This window comes from Hevea brasiliensis, chromosome 17 (genome assembly GCF_030052815.1).
Source record: "Hevea brasiliensis isolate MT/VB/25A 57/8 chromosome 17, ASM3005281v1, whole genome shotgun sequence".
Classification (NCBI taxonomy): domain Eukaryota; kingdom Viridiplantae; phylum Streptophyta; class Magnoliopsida; order Malpighiales; family Euphorbiaceae; genus Hevea; species Hevea brasiliensis.
Genome location: NC_079509.1, coordinates 44,379,966 through 44,395,053, shown reverse-complemented (window position 1 = coordinate 44,395,053; position 15,088 = coordinate 44,379,966). Strand labels below are relative to the sequence as shown.

Genomic DNA, 15,088 nt, shown 5'->3' with positions numbered 1-15,088 from the left:
AGCTAAATGGTGTATCTGAAAGGAGAAATCGTACCCTATTGGATATGATACGTAGTATGGTAAGCTATACTGATATGCCAATCTCTTTTTGGGGATTTGTATTAGAATAAGCTTTGCATATTCTGAATGGGATTCCATCAAAATTAGTATCTTCCACACCTTATGAGATATGGCATGGAAGAAAACTAAGTCTCAAGCATGTTAAGATTTGGGCTTGTCCAGCTTGTATCAAAAAGCTGAACACTGATAAATTGGAAACTAGATCAGAAAAGGGTCTATTTGTTGGATATCTAAAAGATAGTTTTGGATATTATTTTTATTTGCCTACATCACAAAAGGTTGTGGTAAGTAGAGATGCCACAATTCTTGAACAACAGTTTGTTCAAGAAGGAGGCAAAGCAAGGCAAATAGAGTTAGAATTGGAGAATTTTGACCAACCAACATATCAGATGGATATAGATCCATCTAGTCAACCTACATCTATTGATGAAACATCTACAGCTGTTCCTCATAGAACAACCATGGTATCTCACCCACTAGTGAGATATGGTTTCCTTCATGAAGAAGAACAAGAGTTTTCTACTCATGAAAAAGTTAATCATGGAGATGATCCACTTACCTATGAAGAAGCTATATTAGATATAGACTCTTCAAAATGGATTGATGTTATGAAATCTGAGATTGATTCCATGTATAAGAATCAAGTTTGGGATCTTGTTGACCCATTTGAAGGTACTATACCTATAGGGAACAAACGGGTTCTCAAGAAGAAAATTGGTTCTGATGGAAAGGTAGAGACCTATAAGGTAAGGTTAGTAGTGAAAGGGTTTCGCTAAAGGTAAGGAATTGACTATGAGGAGACTTTTTCGCCTGTTGCCATGCTTAAATCAATTAGGATCCTATTAGCAATAGCTGCATACTATGATTATGAGATTTGGCAGATGGAAGTCAAAACAGCTTTTCTCAATGGATACATTGAAGAAAACATTTTCATGGAACAACCTAGGGGTTTTGAATCCCAAGATGGCGGATGGAAGTCAAAACAGCTTTTCTCAATGGATACATTGAAGAAAACATTTTCATGGAACAACCTAGGGGTTTTGAGTCCTAAGATGGTTCCAAAATATGCAAGCTAAAGCGATCCATTTATGGGTTGAAACAAGCTTCGAGGAGTTGGAACATCCGTTTTGATGAAGCCATTAAGTCATTTGGTTTTGTAAAAAATGGGGATGAGCCATGTGTATATAAGAAGGTTAGTGACAGTGCTATCACTTTCCTTGTGTTATATGTGGATGATATTCTGTTGATGGGTAATGACACAGGTATGTTGAGAACTGTAAAGGTATGGTTGTCAAATACATTCTCCATGAAATACTTAGGGGAGGCAACCTATACTCTCAGGATTCGCATCTATAGAGATAGAGCTAAAAGAATAATTGGTTTATCCCAAAGTTTATAATTGGAAAAGGTGTTAAAGAGGTTTAACATGTTTGATTCCAAGAGAGGATTGTTACTAGTGAGACATAGTATCTACCTTTCCAAAGAGATGTCTCCAAAGACACCTGAAGAAAGAGATAAAATGGCCAGAATTTCATATGTTTTGGCCATTGGAAGTTTGATGTATGCAATATTGTGTACTAGGCCGAATATCACATATGGTGTTAGTTTGACTAGCAGGTATCAATCCAATCCAGGTTTCAAACACTGGATAGCTGTCAATGATATCTTTAAGTACTTGAGAAAAACTAAGGATTTATTCTTGATATATGGAGGTGGTGACTCGCAATTGGATGGTTATACTGATTCTGATTTCCAATCAGATATCGATGATAGAAAGTCTACCTTTGGATATGTGTTCATTTGTTATGGAGCTGCAGTCAGTTGGAATAGTTCCAAACAGAGTACGACTACAGATTCCACTACCGAGGCTGAGTATATTGCTGCATCAGATGCTGCAAAGGAAGCTATTTGGATAAAGAAGTTCGTGACAGAACTTGTAGTAATTCCTTCCATTGAGTCAGCAGTTCCACTTCATTGTGACAACAATGGAGCAGTCATACAAGCTATGGAATCCCAGTCTCACCAGAAATCCAAACACATAGAAAGGCGTTACCACATTATCAGAGAAATAGTTGGGCGAGGCGATGTAGCCATGCAGAAAATAGCATCAGCTGAAAATCCATCTGATCCATTCACTAAGCCTATGTCACAAACTCAGCTAGACCAACATCTTGAGAAAATGGGTCTCAGATATTGTAATGAATGTCTCTAGTGCTAGTGGGAGATTATTAGCAGTATGCCCTAGAGCATATCATTTAGTATGTATCTTGTACATGTTTTTATTAATAAAAGGCATTTTCTCTTTTTCGTTTACATAATATATTTATGTGTAATAGAAAAGCTCCATTGATATTTTGTTAAAAATTTTATTCTTAAGTTGTTAAGAATATGAGTGACAGTATTTATAGCACAAAGCATCATAAATAGGTTCACAATCGAGGATACAACACAATAAGGATATGACTTATCCAGAAAGATTGTAATCATGTTTGTTCCTAAGTTATTTATATGAGATGTAAATAAGATAGAATGGTGAGTCTCTTGCCATATAACAAACATGACAGGCACCTATACATGATAAATAGGTCGAACCAGTGACATTTATGACAAGCACATAGAGTTTACTCTTGTCAATGCATTGTCATAAATCATATCAGTGTATATAATTTTTAGACCTGAGATAGCACAGTTATCTTGTATATGGGTGGTTTGAGTTTGATACTGCTTTCATACTTGTACTATGTATGGGTATATGGGCATGTGTTGGCTCCTACTAGTTATCTATGGAGATAGGTGTTGATCGAGATGGAATCCGTTATCCTAAGTAAATAGGGATAAAATCCTATGTTCATTTAACTGTTCTTGATATTTTAAGTTCCTGGTCAGGACAGATAGATTTAATCAGAAAAGAGTTTCTAATAAGAAAATCTTTTTAATCAAGAACTGGAATTAAAAGAGAACATAATATTCATAGCAAATGGGGTTTGACATAAATTATTACTCCAGCTCGAATTGGGATTTTGTAACAGAGAGATTCTAGTGTATGGTAACATATGATTATAGGTTCATTTAAGGTAAACTTTATTACTAATTGGGTGACCATGGCATGCTATGCTAGGTGTTAACCATGGTCTATGAGGTGCATAAAATGTTTTACTGAAATCATTCATGGTAAGAAAGAGTTCTGATGATATTGAGAGTTGATATCATGTCTCATTGCCAATTAGTGATGAGCCTAATAAATCACACACATACACAAGTAATCACCAAATTAAATATGATTTAATTAATTAATGAAAGAGTTTAATTGATTAGTTAAATAGATTTGGTTTGTAATTAGATTACAAAGTCCCTAGCATGGCTTGAAACCAAATCTAGGTTATTGAATGTATAATATAAGTTAAATTTATATTTAAAGTGTTTAAATATGAATTTAATTATGAGAAAATAATTAATAGAGATTAATTAATTTATTTATATTTGATATAAATTGATTAGAAGAAAATAATTATTTTGAGTTAAGAACTCAAAATTAAGACACAGGGGTATTTTAGTCATTTCACAGGGTGACATGTGGCACCATGAGATGGTGATACATGGAACTATGCATAAGCTTGCTATATGTCTTTTAATCATGTAAGATGATCAAAGTCAAGATTAAATATATGTTTGACACTTAACACAATGTGATTGGGTCAATTAAACCTAGAGCTAATCAGAATGTGACATGTGGCAAGGGTTTTAAGTGGTAACCTAACTATATAAGTGTAAGGATGAAAGAACAAAACACAAGCTGTTGTATTTTCTTGGTGCCACCACCCTTGGCTGCCTCTCCTTCTCTTCTTCTTCATCTCTCATCAATTCAAAGAGATTAGACAACAATCTCTTGAATTAAAAATATTAGAAATTGTTTCTTACATGTCAGCACTAGGGGCTCCACCAAACTGTGGGGAATGGTTTTCCACCATTCATAAGCATCTTCATACAGTAGAGAAACTGAATACTCAAACTTCAAATCATATGTGCAGTGCAGTTTCTTCAAAAGCCTCTCCATTTGCTCTAACCACTGTTCAGCTTTTAATGGGTCTACTATACCCTTAAACTCGACAGCCCCATATTTCATTAACTTTTTGTACTATCTAGCTGGGGTTGGTGGTTGCACTAGAGGGGCTTGCACTGGAGCTTGGACTGGTATATTACTAGCCATTTGTTGAAATATTACAGCCATTTGCTGAGTGAACTAAGTAGGAAACTACATAGGTGGGATTGGTGCAGCTAATAGAGCAAATCATTTAGTATGTATCTTGTATATATTTTATTAATAAAAGGCAATTTCACTTTTTCATTTACATAATGTATTTATGTGTAATAGAAAAGGTCCATTGATATTTTATTAGAAATTCTATTCTTAAGTTGTTAAGAATATGAGTGATAGTATTTCTAGCACAAAGTATCATAAATTGGTTCACAATTGAGGATATTTCACACAGGACATGACTTATCTAGAAAGATTGTATTCATGTTTGTTCCCAAGGTATTTATATGAGATATAAATAAGATGGAATGGTGAGTCTCATGCCATATAACAAACGTGATAGGCACTTATACATGATAAGTAGGCCAAACCAGTGACGCATATGACAAGCACATGTAGTTTACTCTTGTCAATGCATTGTCATATATCATATCAGTGCATATAATCTTTGGACCTAAGATAAAATAGTTATCTTGTATATAGGTGGTTTGAGTTTGATATTGCTTTCATACTTATGCTGTGTATGGATATATGGGCATGTGTTGGCTCCTACTAGTTATACATGGAGATAGGTGTTGATCAAGATGGAATCTGTTATCCTAAGTAAATAGGGATAAAATCCTATGTTCATTTAATTGTTCTTGATGTTTCAAGTTCCCAGCCAGGACAGACAGATTTAGTCAGAAAAGAGTTTCTGACAAGAAAATCTAATTAATCAAGAACTAGAATTAAATGAGAACATAATATTCATAGCAAATGGGGTTTGACATAAACCATGATTTCAGCTTGAATTGTGATTTTGTAACAGAGAGATTCTAGTGCATGGTAAAATATGATTATAGGTTCATTTAAGGTATTCCTTGTTACTGATTGGGTGGCTATGGCACGCTATGCTAGGTGTCAACCATGGTCTATGAGATACCTAAAATGATTTAGAGAAATCATTTATGGTAAGAAAGAGTTTTAATGATATTAAGAGTTAATATCATATCTCATTGCCAATTAGTAATGAGCCTATTAAGTCACACAGATACACAAGATAATCACCAAGAAAAATGTGATTTAATTTATTAATTAAAGAGGTTACTTAATTAATTTATTAAGTTTGGTTTGTAATAAGATTGCAAAGTCCCTAGCATGACTTGAAATCAAATCTAGGTTATTGGATGTATAGTATAAGTTAAATTTATATTCAAAGTGCTTAAATATGAATTTAATTGTGAGAAATTAATTAATAAAGATTAATTAATTAATTTATATTTGATGTAATTTATTTGAAGAGGAGAAATAATGATTTTGGGTTCAGAACTCAAAATTACAACATCAGGGTAATTTGGCCATTTCACATGGTGACATGTGGCACCATGAGATAGTGACACGTGGCATCATATAAGTTTGCATTTGTCTTCCTAGCATGCAAGGTGAAAAAAGTTAAAATTAAGTCTAGCTTTAATACTTGGCTTAATGTGATTAAGTCAATTAAAAAAATAATAATAAGATGCAATGTGGTGGTGACATGTGGCATAGGATTTAAGTGATTACTTGACCTAATTATATAAAGATAAGTTATAAGAAAAAATTAGCTACCTCTCCTTTTTCTCTTATGTGTAACGGCACACCTCTCTCCCTCTCTTCTCTTCATGTTTTCTCATCAATTCAAAGAGAATTACTCCATTCCCTGTGAATTAAAATTGCTAGAAATTATTTCTAGTGTCCTATACACACATACAACCTTTAAAGGCAAAACTCCAATTTATAATTGGTTGGCAAAGGCTTAAGAAGCAAATTGGGGGCTGCCCATTAGTGATCTTGGTGTGGACAAGCTAAAGGGACAACACTTGGGGTCCTAGGTGCTTCCTAAAGGTGTCAATTGCATCCATATTGCATCAAAGAGGTTAGTGCTCAAACTCCTATTTTAAACTAGGGTTTAAATGAATTAATTTGCTAATTCACAATCCTGAATGGAAAATATAGATCCTAATACATATTAAAAGTTTTTTAATATGCAATTGAGCATTGAAATTAATTAGGCACATAAGAGATGTGGCATGATGCATGTAACCCTATAAGAAAATTTTTGAAATTCAATGCTCTAATGAACAAATCACCATGCTTCCACTCCTTCAATTGGTATCAGAGCCACTATATTTTCCATTTAGATTGTTTATTGAGATTTAATTATGTGATTTTCATCAAATTATGATTGATTCAAGGCTGGTTGGACATTCCATGGTGGCAGCATGAATGTAAGTGCTCACCGTGGTGGTGGCATCAATGGTACTCCATGGGTGCGCATGGTTTGGGCTTTCAATATACAATTGTTGTGTATTTAAGACCCATAATTTAGCCCATGCTTAATTAAATTATTTAATTAAGAATTTTAATCACACAATTAAATTTTGAAAATTTTTTTCAAGGTATTAAATTTGGAAAGAGTTTCTAAATTTAACTTTGTTTGAATGAGATTCAAATTTGAAATTTTAAATTTGTTTGAATGAGATTCAAATCTGATACACTTGAATTGTATAGATGTTTTTAACCACATTTGTATACTATCTAATGACATTTAGGTAAGTAATCTCATATATAGTAGTTAATTTCATTAGTTTTTGTAATTTCTATTGTCGAGCCCTTAATTCCATGTTTTATGCATCATTTCAGGTGTTTGGGTGAAGTCACAGGGCATAGGAGTGCAAAGGGAAGCTTGGAGAGGTCAAAAGACTCATAATTGCTGCTGATTCAAAGTACACGAGTCGTGTAAGCAAAGCCATAGACTCGTGTAACTCTCTGCCAAAAGAAAGCCAAAGAACCAATGGAGAAACAAAAGTACACGGGTCGTGTAATTGGACCCATGTAATCTGCAGGGAGTGTAAGTCTCTGCCGAGCACAAACTTGAAGACTTTTTTGAGAACAAAAGTAAACGGCCTGTGTAACCAGGTCCATGTAGCCAGTGCAGACCCATGTAAGTCTCTATGCCAATACAAGACTCTGCAATTCCACTCCAGTAAGTTACACGGCCCTGGGCTGTGTAGTGACACACAGGCCGTGTACTATGCGACAGCTAGTTTTCTAACCCAAATTCCCGCTCTTGTTTACTGATTCAAATCAGACTCCTAAAGCTTTTTGGACTCAAAATGACCTAACCCTAGAAAAATTATTATAAATATCAGTAGAAAACATAAAAAGAGGGAGGAATCTTTTTACAGCAATTTTTTTTCTAGGAGTTTCAAAGAGGATCCAACTCTGCACTCTGACCAGCCATCTTGAGGAGAAGAATATCAATATCAAGAGGAGTTTTTCTAGCCGAAGTTCCAAAAGATCAAAGTTGCAAACCCTCCTCGGTTCTTTCATTCCATTTCCTTAAATGGATTTTTATTCTTTATTTCTTCTAAACGATTTCTTTTTACTGTCTTTATTTTTGTTTATTATGATATTTGCTGAACTCACCATGAGGGAGTAGTTTTCATATTCTAAAATTGGAAGAGTAATGCTTGTAATCAATATTATGGATGAACATTAAGTTTTATTTATTGGATTTGAGATTTGTTCCTTGATTTAATTTCTTGTGATCTTAATGTGTAACATCCTCACTTTAGCTAGTCCGTATAATCTACTGTTCCGGTGACCAATGTCAGTCCAGGCAGCTAGAATGTTTGAAATTATAATTAGACTAAAGTGGAGAGTTATAATGAAACTAAATAATGCTCATAAAAATCAAGGAAAATTTATAGGAATGAAATACACTAAGGTTAAACGAGCCAAAACACCAGGGATGAGTAACCCGAAAGGGAAGTGATGGTAAAGGCTGTTAGCAACCCTAGACCCAGGGGAAAATTTATAAAATAATTTTCGGGACTCTATAGAAGGGTCATTGAGGTTCTTATGGCATTATAATGCCAAGAAAATGCTTAGAAAATTTTTTCAATCGGTACAAACAATTTTGGCTCGTTAAGCCAAACAGAGGGCATTTTGGTCATTTCGTCTTCAGAGATGATTTTTGACCAACTTGTCCATTTATGTAAATGAATTATATGACATAAAATATAAACAAATATTGATGAGAAATTATTTAAGATTGAATAGACAAGAAAAGGATAGAAAAATGAGAAAAATGAGGATTATGACATCATTATGATGTCATTATTATTCTCCCACCCAATCAAATGTTGACACATGGCACTAATTTTTTTAAAAAGACTTAATGGATAGAAAAGAAAATAAAAAAAAATCAAAAAGCTCTTGCATCTTCTTCTTGCCGTCTCACTCCTCTCCCATGCCCACCATTTTCAAGCTAACTAAAGCTTGATTTCCTTGGTTCTCACCCATTAAAACCTAAGTTTCCCAACATAAAAACTTATTCTTTCATCTTGGTAAATCTTTTGGGAGCAAAAAGAAGTGAAAAAGAAGAACCCTAGCAAGTTTGAATTTCACTCCATTAGAGGTTAGTGACTTAAACTTGATTTTCTCTTTAAATTCATGTTAAAGGAGTATGATTGAGTACAAAATTACAAAGAAATTTAATAAATACCATGTGTATGCCCATCCCATATTTTCGGCAACCTTGGATATGGTAATGTTTTGATGATTTTCATGGAGCTAAAATGGTAGTATGGTTTCCCTTAGTTTACATCTCTTAAGTGGAGTAATGAAATGCAAATTAAAATGCATGGTTTGAGATAGTTGAGTTAGGGTTTGGGATGAAATTGAGACTTTGATCATCTAATGGTGAAATTAGGTTCTAATGGTCAATTATTGACCATTTGGTTGTGTGTGAATAAGAAATGAAGTGGTTTGTGTAGTGGGAAGTGAGGTTAGTGTGGTTGCCCTTGGTGACCTGCAGGATTGGGCATGAGTCCAGCAGGTTTGGGCAGCAATAACTAGAGTTGTAGATGTTCAATTGGTGCAAGGACAATTGGACATGAAACTAGACACATAATGGCACAACTTTGGTAAAGAAATCATGCCCATAAACTAAACCAAGTTGACTTGAAGATTGCCCTAATCCGGCTGACCTGCATTTTGCCTGGGCAAAATGACCAAATGAACAGTGTTTAGTCATTTGGCCATAACTCAGTGTAGAGAGGTCCAATTGACCTGAAATTTTACCAGCAATAAGTTGAGATATAGACCTACAATGTTCATGAAGAAACATGACCCAAATTATGAACATAACATATTCAAAAAGTAACCTGCAATCACTGCTCAAAATACTATAGATTTGGTCAGTCCAGAAAATCTGGAAAATTTGTAATCTGGCTAGTTGTGGTTTTTGGGCCATAACTTGAGCTACAAAACTCCAAATAGAGTGATTCAAAAAAGAAAATGTAACTACACAAAATAAGGAACAACTTTCATGTTGACCATTTTTCCAAATTCCCACCGCAAAAATGACTAATGGAATAGTAAACACAAAGCTTGAAATCTAAAAATTTTGAACAATTAACATTAAGCTTAGAAATGGTATTGATAACCAATACCAATAATTTTAGAATGCAAAATGTGGTATGTTGGGATTATTAAAACCAATGTAACTATTTTCCATATAAAAGTTAACATTTTGTTGACTAATGAATTAAATAGTAACACCAAAATTTGAATTCCAAGAATTGTGAAACTTAAGAGTGTAATATGCCCTAGTACACCTAGCAAGATTAGTTTGAATAGGTTAGCCTGCCAATAGGGTTCTGTTAGCAGAACTGCATATGGCTTCATGCTATTCTGTGTTTTAAGGGCTCACTTGCCATTCTGTGACATAATAGCCTTTGGCTATGTTGATTGAGTTGTTATACCTGATAATTATAACAGCTTATTAGCTGTTCTGTTGCACACCGGGAGACACAATGTGACCGATGGTGTGATGGTCCGAGGTACTTAGTACCTAGAGCTAGTTTACCCGTTTATCCAGTCCAGTCAACTAGTATGGGTTACTTGGGCAATATTAATAATTCTTACCAAATGTTAATTGAATAATACTGCAATAAATATCAGAAATTAAGTCTACCAAAAATGTAAATATACATTCTATACATTTACTTTATTTTAGTTATTTTATTTTATATTGTCACTACTAAGCAGAATTGCTTAGCTCGTCACTTTTGCCACGCTCAGGTACTGGAGACATAGCTGGGGAGTCTAGCAGACCTCATACAGGGTGAGCTTTCAGATTTGCACACAGAGTCCAGAGTCACCTCACATTTGTAGTGTACTTGGTAAGACATTAGGCCACTTTTGATATTTTGGTATTTTGTATTTTGTCAACTTTTGTAATGTATATTATAAACTCATGTAATTATGCTTTTGATGTAATTATCTATGAACTATGTTCAGTAATAAATGTGAGCATTTCTCATTGAATTGAGTGTGATATGAAATGAATTGAATTTTAAGATACTGAAGTCATTTGAGAAATTGTTGAGAATATATTGGTGGTTGACTAATAATGATGTGATGATTTTATTGGAAGTGTTTTTAATAGAGTTAGAAGAACTGTTTTTTCAATTTATAGCCAGCACTCAGTTGGATTTTCTATAAAATTTTCAAAAAATTGAGATTAATCAAAAATTGTAAATAAATAAGTAAAAAGGGGTAAATTGAATTGAAATATGATTTAGTGCTCTGGCACACTGTGTGGCATATCTTGCTCGGCTACACTGTAGACGGGTAAGGGGTGTCACATAATGCATGCTATGTGTTGGTACCCACTTAGTATTGACTGTAGATATTAATTAAAGAACTGAAAGGTGAAGATTAATATTGGAAAATCAAGATTTTGAACCTAGGAATTCTGACTTAGACATAGGCACCTTTGTGGAATTTCAAAATTGGTCAAAGACCTTAAAGGATTTTAATTAATTTGATCGCCACAAAAGTCAGGTTTAAGTTAATTAGAATACACCCTGGGTGCCTTAAGAGGGGACTTAGGATACCTTAGGATTAATTTCCATCAATGCGAACGATTCTCAATCCAGTAAATAAACAAGATAACATCCATAGTAAGATTCAAGTGTAAAATCTTAATTCCAGAATTATTTCAAAATATATTATTTCATTTTAAGTTTATCATTTTAGTGTTTAAAATAAACAACTTTCATTCCCTCTTTGTTCGATAGCCTAAACAGTCAAAATTACTATGTAAATAGGTACTTGCTAATCAAATTCCTCATGGGAACGATACTTTACTCATCACTTTATTACTTGTTAGCGATCCGTGCACTTGCGGGGTTGTAAAACCAGCGAAACAAGTTTTTAGCATCGCTGCCGAGGATTTTGGCTTTAATAATATCGAGCGATAGGCAATTTAGCTAATTTAGGCAATTATATTTATTATATGATTCTATTTGATTTGTTTTGTTTTATTTTCTTTTCTTTTCTTTTCTTTTCTTTTCTTTTCTCTTAGGTGCTTGACCTGGTATATAACCAGAACAAGGCCAGAAGAAGAAATCTTGGGCTGTGATCTAGAGATAGACAAAACCCTGAGAGCCATCAGGAGGGAAAGAAAATACCAAGAGCACGATCAAGAAGATCTTGAAATTCTAACCATGGCCGATAATAATGATAGGCCAAGAATCTTGAGAGACTACGGAGCTCCATCTGTCCAAGGATTTTATCCCAGTGTCACAAGATCCACATTAGAAGCCAACAATTTTGAGTTAAAACTAGCATGGCTTCAAATGATAAAATAAACCCAGTTCGGAGGTTCACCAACAGAAGATCCACACTATCACCTCCAGTGCTTTCTTGCCCTTTGTGACACTGTAGACCCTTATTTTGTGATGAGTATGTGCATTGAGGTCGTGGGAAACCCGATGATGAAAAATTATATGACTGTAAGATGTAATTGGAGGCATTGAGCTGAATTATTAATTTCGTGGCATGATCTTGAAAAAAATAAAAATAATAATAAAGTTTTGGGAAAATTAATTTAATTAAATTTAAATAAAATTTTATTTTGTTTAAATTTAATATGGGAAGTTTTTTAAATGGATCTAATTAAGTTTAATTGGGCTCCATGGGCCTAGGAAAGCCTAGTTAGGAATTTTAAATGGGACCCATTTAATTATTTTCTAAAAATTAAAATAACAAAATATCTCTCTCCTCCTTGGCCCCACTCTCTTCCTCACTCCCTATTGGTGCCTTCCATTTTTTCCTGTCTTCCTATTGGTTGAAACACCTCACCCATATCCCAGTCTTATTCGAATTCTGCAATCGCAGTTGTTTAAGTCATCTAAACTTTATCACCCTAAGACTCCAAATCCTACCACACCTCTTCCTCATTCCCTATTGGTGCCTTCCATTTTTTCCTGTCTTCCTATTGGTTGAAACACCTCACCCATATCCCAGTTTTATTTGAATTCTGCAATTGTAGTTGTTTAAGTCATCTAAACTTTATCACCCTAAGACTCCAAATCCTACCACACCTCTTCCTCATTCCCTATTGGTGCCTTCCATTTTTTCCTGTCTTCCTATTGGTTGAAACACCTCACCCATTTTCCAATCTTATTCGAATTCTACAATTGTAGTTGTTCAAGTCATCTAAACTTTATCATCCTAAGACTCCAAACCCTATCACACCTCTCTCCCAAAACCCTATAAATACCCTACTAGAGAAGAGAAGAAGGGGATGATGGGAGGAAAGAGGTAGAGAAAATTCAGAGCTATAAGAAATTTAGAGATATTTAAGACTCTTTGAGTTCTTCCTTATTTTGTTTTTTTTCTTCAAGAAGATTTTCATACAAGATTTCTGGAAGGTCAGTTTTTATTGTTTTCTTTTCAAGATCTATGCCATACAATCTTTTAATTCTATTCTCTTTGTCTTCAATTTATTTTATATGTTCATATAGATCATGTAATCATGTTTAATTTGAGGGGATACACAACTCTGCACATGTTTAGTTTCTGTCTCTCGTACTTTTATTATTTTTCTTTATTTTCTTTATTTTTTTTTTATTTACAAACAAAATTGGTAAGTAGCCCTAAGGTAAGTACCAAATAGGGCATTTGCGCGGAGCTTATATGGAGCTAAACGGGAGTAAGCCAGGGATATCATTGCCATACTAGAAGACCTTTTTTTAAGGGTAGCTTGCCCCAATGGCAACTGCATTTACCAACAAGTAAGTAGCTCTAAACTTCTCGAATAACCATTGGCATGAAATTGTAGTAATAATAGAACTTTCATTTGGTAAATTAAAATTAACTTTGTTTTTAATTTAACTGACTTTTGCATATAATTAATTTAAATAAATACTTTGTACATTAAAATTAATCTTGTGTGTAAATTAAACTAATATTGGCATGTAAAATAAATTTAATTTAATACTTGGTAATTGTAAAATAAATTTGCATGTTAGAAATCTTTATTAGGTTGTGATTGTTTGGGACTTATGTGATATTAGAATAAATTACACATGTACATAATTAACTTAGTTCAATTATCCTTAGGGTAACTTGGTGAAAATTAATTAATTAGGTTAAATAGAAACATAGGGTTATTTGAAATTGAATTTGTTTGTAAATTAAATTCCCAATAATAAATTAATTTTAGTCATCTGGTAAATATCATTTAAATAATTAGCAACCCCATAGATAGGAATTACTTGTGCATGAAAATTATGTGTAAACAATAACCCTTTTTGTGAATTACTTGCGTGTGTAGGATGAGAATTACAATTTTTAGGATAAAGTTTAATAAAGGAATAATAAACAAGACTTCTAGAAACATTAGTAGAGGACTGGCACTCGAATTAACGAGGTTAGACCAGGCGTAAGGGGTGCCTAACACCTTCCCCTTACGTACCCACTATCCCGAACCTAGACATTGGGCTATGGTAATGACGGTTGTGGAAACTCTGCAAGGAGTAAGTTGCCATCCATGACCCTCGAAAGAAACACTGAATATGTCCCGGTTATTACCCGGGTGGCGACTCCTGTCTATCTATGCCTTCGTGGCATAAATCCTTAGTACCGTGGTAGTGTTATGGGAAGACGGTACTTATCAGTGGTTTGATTCTATTAGGATTGTATGAAGTGCATGTCTAGGAAATGCTGTCTAAGGAGGTGGTACTTAAGTGAGACCATTGTGACTCCACCATCTTTCCTGGGCATTACCTGGTGCATTTTATATAATTTTAATGGATGATATTTCGCCTCACGCCCCCCTCCTACAGACTCATTTAAGATGAATGGAGTTTCTGATCAAGCCATAAGACTCAGAGCATTCCCATTCTCCCTTCGAGATAGAGCAAGGAAGTGGTTACTTTCTCAACTAGCTGGAACATTCACCACTTGGGAAAACCTCTCACAAGCTTTTCTAGCAAGGTACTTCCCACCTACGAAGACTGTAAGACTGAGGCTTGAGCTCAACACCTTTAGACAAAAGGAAGGTGAATCACTCTATGATGCATGGGAAAGATATAAAGACCTATAGAGGGAATGTCCACACCATGGCATAGAGGATTTGGCTACTAGTGCAAAATTTCTATAATGGGTTACTATCCTTTACAAGGAGCACAATTGATTCAGTTGCACAAGGTGACCTAATGGAGAAAATAGTGACACAAGTACTTGAACTTCTAGAGAAGGTTGCATACCATAATTATGTGTGGTTAAATGAAAGAGGAAATTCAAGGAGAATAGCAGGGGTCCTAGAAGTGGATGCCTTAAGCATGATAAATGCCCAATTTGATCAACTCACTAGGAGGCTTAATAAAATGCAAGCCAATGCAGTAGGGATGAATAGTCAACATGAGGATAGCTGTGGAGGATACATGAGTTCAG

At 34.3% G+C, this 15,088-nt stretch overlaps 1 non-coding gene across 1 annotated transcript; it reads right to left on the bottom strand.

Annotated features, from left to right (window-relative positions):
* Positions 1-14,654: 14,654 nt before the first annotated feature.
* On the bottom strand, positions 14,655-14,761 carry LOC131175793 (small nucleolar RNA R71). The gene has a single exon (XR_009145983.1). It is a non-coding gene; the product is annotated as a small nucleolar RNA R71 (small nucleolar RNA).
* Between the last annotated feature and the right edge of the window lie 327 nt (positions 14,762-15,088).